Consider the following 6,000-nt stretch of genomic DNA (forward strand, 5'->3'; position numbering starts at 1 on the left):
GACAAATTGAAATGTCATAAAATAGTGCTTGGTTTTCCAGTCCAAAATAGTGGCAAGCTGGATGTTGTAGACTGGAAAAGCCTCCTTTAGATGCTACAGACATCAGATTACATACCAAAGATTTTGGGATAAAGAAGCCATGGTTGCTCCCCATTTTAAACCACCATAAAGCCTGGCTGTTACCCATATCTGTCCTGCACCTGGAGCAAAACGCACAGGTTTCTGGTTAGGCAGAAAGCAGAAGTGGAGAGAAACATGTTTGCCTTTATATTAGCGTAGCTGGAGATCAATTTTGGTGAAAAGAGGCAATTGAAGCCAAATTCTGTAGGTTTAAGGGGATGTAATCCTCAAAACGTGGTCTCTCTTCAGGTGGCAGAAAAGAAATTAAAACTTCCTCTGGGTGCAGATCCCTCCAGGAACAGGTAAGTTTGTTAAATTCTCCAGGGCACATAAAAATCAAATGGAAATGAGTTGGTCCAAAAGCAAAAACAACAACAACAAAAAACAAAAAAAAACCCTGGATTTCAATCTATTTTAAAAGCAATACTTTTATTAAGACCAAGCAAGATGTCACAAAACAGTGACAAGCTTTCAGCTATAATTTTCTCCACTAGTGAAGGCACAATTGAATCCCTTGCACTCGTTACTCCTGCTTCTTTACCAGTGGGTGGAGATGACTACTACACCTGTTGTATTCTATGAAGCTCTTAAACAGCCTAGGTGAGCCCTCCTCAACCTGACACCCTCTGTGCTGCTGGCTGGGGCTTGATGGGAGATGCAGTCCAAAAGATATGGCGGGCAGCTGGCTGGTGAAAGATGGCCTTGAGATCCAGGCTGGGGAGAAAATAAGCGTTTCTATCCAAATTTCGCAAAACAGAGATTCTACTTTGAGTAGAAATGTTTCTGTGACTTTATAGAACCACATTCTGTTTTCTCCAGACAATTCCTTGCTGTTCTGCTGATTGAGGGGGGAGTGAGTGAGTGTTGAAAGAATACATGCCAGAAGGCACATGTGAGAGCTAGCACCTTTCTTTATCTGGTTGCCTAGGCAACGGGAGGTGGTGGCTCTCCATCTTCTGAGCTATTTTGCATTTCAGTATGAGAGGAATGCAGTGCAGAGAAACATAATGGGCGTCAGTGATATAGAGTAATCATGTTTGCTTGCGAGTAAGACCCATTGGACTCAATGGGATTTACATCTGAGTAAACAGCAGTCATGGTGCATACCCTGGCCATTAGTACAATGTGCATTAAAAAAAGAAAGAAGTGAATGTGAAATGTGTATTCAAAGTGTTCGCTGAACCAACACAGAGAGATAGGCACTTTCTCACATTGAAGCAAAGGGACATATTAATAAATTAATAAATCCTGCCTAACGGGGTTGGACTATATAACCCCCGGGGTCCCTTCCAGTTCCACGATTCTATGATTCCATGTCCAACAGCTTGACCTCACCCCCAAAGGCACACTCCTCCACTGATTCTATATAAATAGAAATTCTATATAAATGCTCAAAAGGAGTGAGCTACATAATCATGGAACCTGTTCTGCACCTTGTTGAAGGTGGATCATTCTGGTTGATGTGTTGAAACACAGTGCTACAAAGCCCTAGCCGATGCATTTTTATTCAAAAGTAAGTCCAACAATGGGACGCGGGTGGCGCTGTGGGTTAAACCACAGAGCCTAGGGCTTGCTGATCAGAAGGTCGGTGGATCAGAAGGTTGGTGGTTCGAATCCCTGCGATGGAGTGAGCTCCCGTTGCTCAGTCCCAGCTCCTGCCCACCTACCAGTTCAAAAGCACGTCAAAGTGCAAGTAGATAAATAGGTACTGCTCTGGCGGCAAGGTAAATGGCGTTTCCGTGCACTGCTCTGGTTCACCAGAAGCGGCTTAGTCATGCTGGCCACATGACCCAGAAGCTGTACGCCGGCTACCTTGGCCCGTAACACGAGATGAGTGCCACAACCCCAGGGGTCCCTTTACCTTTAGTCCCACAAAAGTTCCGTGCCTCGGGCTGCAATTCCATGCACTTTGAGATGCTGTGCACTCCAACACATGTTACGGTAAGTTTGTTAAGGCCTGCTGAATTCATGGGGCATACTACTCCCTAGGAAGGACTGCAGCCTAAATTCTCATTAAACTCAAAGGGACTTACTTTCAAGTTACACATGCTTTCTTACCCCAACTCCAAAGAAGGCACAAACCACACAGACTGTCTTATCTATTTGTGGTGGCACCTAGAATGCATATGATAGCTCTTGCCTTTCAAATCACCAGCGCCACATTAAAATAAACCAGGGTGCTAGAATGTGAGTTTATAAGGAACATCAGCGCCATCTACCGGCAGTGACAATGAATGTCTAATCTTGACAAAATGATTAACAGTGCCAAGTCCAGATATAAGACTTCTGGAAATCCCTTACTTTGCGGATTAGTGCCTGCCTTCATTTCGCAGGCACGGAATCTTTCAATTGGGGCACACAAGTCGCTGAAATACATCAGACCTATACCCAAATATAGGTGTTTCCATGTGCTGCTCTGGTTCACCAGAAGTGGCTTCGTCATATGACCCGGCTCCCTCAGCCAGTAACGCAAGATGAGTGCCGCAACCCCAGAGTTGGACACGACTGGACCTAATGGTCAGGGGTCCCTTTACCTTTACTTATACCCAAATATAGTTTGTACCCATAGGAAGAACTTCAGTGGCACCCAAAATACTAACAAACGTATTGTGGTAGAAGCTTTCATGGGCTAGAGTCCACCTCATCAGATGCACAAAGTGGTCTTCCCAAAGTTAGAGAGTATTTTTTTAAAGCAGCAGCAGCAACAACAAAGGGATCAAAGGGCCAATAGTCTCCGCTGGGTGTGTCGCATTATCATGCATGGCGCAAATGAGTCTGGGATTCAATGGGAGTGGGTGTAACCAACACCAGACTGGTGGCTGGTTGTAAATCAGATAAAAGCTATTTTCCCTGTTATGGCCATGGTACATGCTGTTCCAATAACATCTGTTAGGATGAGAGGAATTCATCTGCCTCAGGAAACCACCACGGCTCCTTTCCATGTCAAGGGTGCCCTCCTAGGCTGGGTGACTTCGGCATGACAAGAAGGAGTCATCTCAGCAAAAGGACCTGCAAGATCCCACCTATCGGACATCACCACAAATATGTGGGATGCAGCAGGGAGATTAGCCTATTTTTATTTTCATAGCAGTCCTTGGGAAAAAAAATGACTTGTTCAAGGCTAAGCAGGTACAAGCTCAGCACAGTTACAGGTAGGTAGCCGTGTTGGTCTGCCAGTCAAAACAAAATAAAAAATAAAAAAATCCTTCCAGTAGCACCTTAGAGACCAACTAAGTTTGTTCTTCGTATGAGCTTTCGTGTGCATGCACACTTCTTCAGATACAAGCTCAGCACAGTACATCATGTCTGAGTTTTGCTTTCTTTTGAGAAACCATCTGATGTGAATGAAAGCTTTGCTAACTGCAGGAACAAGTAACTGACCTGTACATTTAGTACAGTGAAGAAGTCGTGTCTTGAGGGGGGGAAAAATGACTTGATTTATTATTCAATTATTATTCTTTATTACCACTTGTTATTTATTAAATCTCTACACTGCCCTTCATCCGAGGATCACAGGGCAGTTTGCAATATAAAAACACAAAAATGCACAACTTAGTAACAAACAATTACACACACACACACGCTTAAAAGGTCAGAGGTTGTTTTAATTAGCGAAAGGCCTGGGAGAAGAGGAATGTTTTTTGCCTGGCGCCTAAAGATATGCAACTTAGGCACCAGGAAAACCTCCTTGGGGAGACCATTTCACAAATGGGGAGCCGCCGCAGAAAAGGCCCTTCCTTGTGTTGCCACCCTCTGGACCTCTCACAGAAGAGGCACATGAAGAAGGGGGAAGGGCCTCAGATCATGACTGCTGGGTCCAGGGTCATGTGGGGAGAGGTAGTTCTTGATGCCTCCCAAACTGCTTATCTTCCTACCATCTACTGGAAGCGGGGGGGGGGGGGAGAGAAAAAGGCATATGTATCTACGTTTAATGGAGCAACTGTGTCATGTGATAATGAAACAAAGGGAAACTTGATATTGTAATGCAATCAGCATTCTTTCTTTGCAAAGAAATAACAGGAATAGGCAAACTAAGGTGCCCTGCAGACAGGGCCAGATTTAGGTTTGATGAGGCCCTGAGCTACTGAAGGTAATGGGGCCCTTTATATGTCCAGGTGTCCTTTGTCAACAACAAATTGTTGCTGTTTTTTGTGTTGAATATATGCTAAATGGTAGTTTATGGACCTAATAGGTATCTAAAGCCATTTGCACATGCAGAATGTAGGCATCCTATATATTGAAATGAGAAAACCAGTGATATTTTAGGGAGCAGGCGGGGCCCATTACTTACATCATAGGAGACTACACAACACAAAACACTGTTGCTGTATGTAGGTTTTATTTTATTGTATCTTATATTTTGGAAATGTACATCCATTTTTTTCCTTTAAATTTTTTGGGGGGCCCCAAGAGAGTGGGGCCCTAAGCTATAGCTTGTTTAGCTTATACGTAAACCTAGCACTGCCTGCAGATGTTGTTGGACTGGACTACAACTCCATTGGCTATGGTGGCTGCACTCGATAGGAGTTCAAAATCTGGAGGACCATAGGTTCTCTTTCCCTGCACCACCTCTTGATCTCATTGAAAGGTAGCTTGCTAACCCCTTACTGACTTTCTGTGTTCGTCTGCCTGTTAAGGCACACAACACTCCGTGGGGTGGCATCACTTACCTTTGGGCACTTTTTCTCTCTTGCAGGGGCTTTCTCGGCTTTTAACATTTCAATGGCAGGCAGAAATCCAATGAGTGAAGCTTTCCCAGCACTGAGCTAGTGGCGGATGGAAATGGCACCGCCTCTTGAATTTCTGCCTGCTGCGCAGCAATAATGAAAGACGCAGATGCCCTGCTAGAAACAAAGATTGCAATCCTAGGGTCACAATGATATGGGATGCGCAGAGAGAAGTTGTGTAGGGTTAATTGTTGGAGCTAAGAGTCTCCTCGGCCAACCATGAAGCTCGCTTGCTGGGGGTTTGCTGGGACCCCTCACTTTCTCTCAGCCCCCTACCTACCTCAAAGGGTTGTTAGGAGGACAAAATGGCCCGGAGTTTGTGCGCAGAATCGACACTCTGAACTCCTCCACTCTAACCCCTTGGAGGAAGGGCAGGATAAAAGTACTAAACCGGAAAGCGTGAAGAGCCGTCCACTAACCCTAAAAGAAACCACCCCGCGTCCGAATTCATTAATGGGAAAAGTTACATTTTAGCAGTGCTAATCAGCGAACTCTAAAAGTGAAAGGAAAGAGGGACGCTGCTTATTCAATCTCAACACATATTTTCCTCAATAGGAGAAAAAAAAACCCCCAAAATAAAGAGGCGGGTTATATAAATACCTGCAATCCACAAATACAGTCTGTTGAAGAAATGTAGCACTTTATAATAATAATTTGCCTATTGAAATAATGAGAAACCGATTGCACCCATGTTATTTCCCATGTAAGCATGATTTTTGCTCTTGTTTCTTCATTGCTTGCTGCAGTGTCGCAACACCGTATTTCACTTTCTTAGATTTGGGGCGGCCTTCTCCTTTAAAAAAGGAAAATAAAAACTTCATGTGGGTGCTAATATATAGCGAGGTAGTATACAAAGCTGCAACCAGCCCGCGCGCGCCACTTTTTTTTTTTTTTGCCCTCCCCACCTCTTCTTCCTCCGCCTCCTCTTTTTCCCTCCCAAGAATACCCTGTGTGTCGTCAGCCGCGCGCGCGCGCGCGCAGCGTCACTCCGCCGGAAAAGGTGGCTGGCTGGGGCGGAGTTGGCGCGAGATAGGAAAGTGCTTTTCGGAGTCCCGGGCGGGCGCGAGCCACGGAGCTGCAGTTGCAGTAGCAGCAGCAGTCTGGCTTGCGCGCGCTATTCAGAGGGGGTCCTTTAGCGCGGCATCCGTCCGTC

This window comes from Lacerta agilis, chromosome 6 (assembly GCF_009819535.1).
Source record: "Lacerta agilis isolate rLacAgi1 chromosome 6, rLacAgi1.pri, whole genome shotgun sequence".
Classification (NCBI taxonomy): Eukaryota; Metazoa; Chordata; class Lepidosauria; order Squamata; family Lacertidae; genus Lacerta; species Lacerta agilis.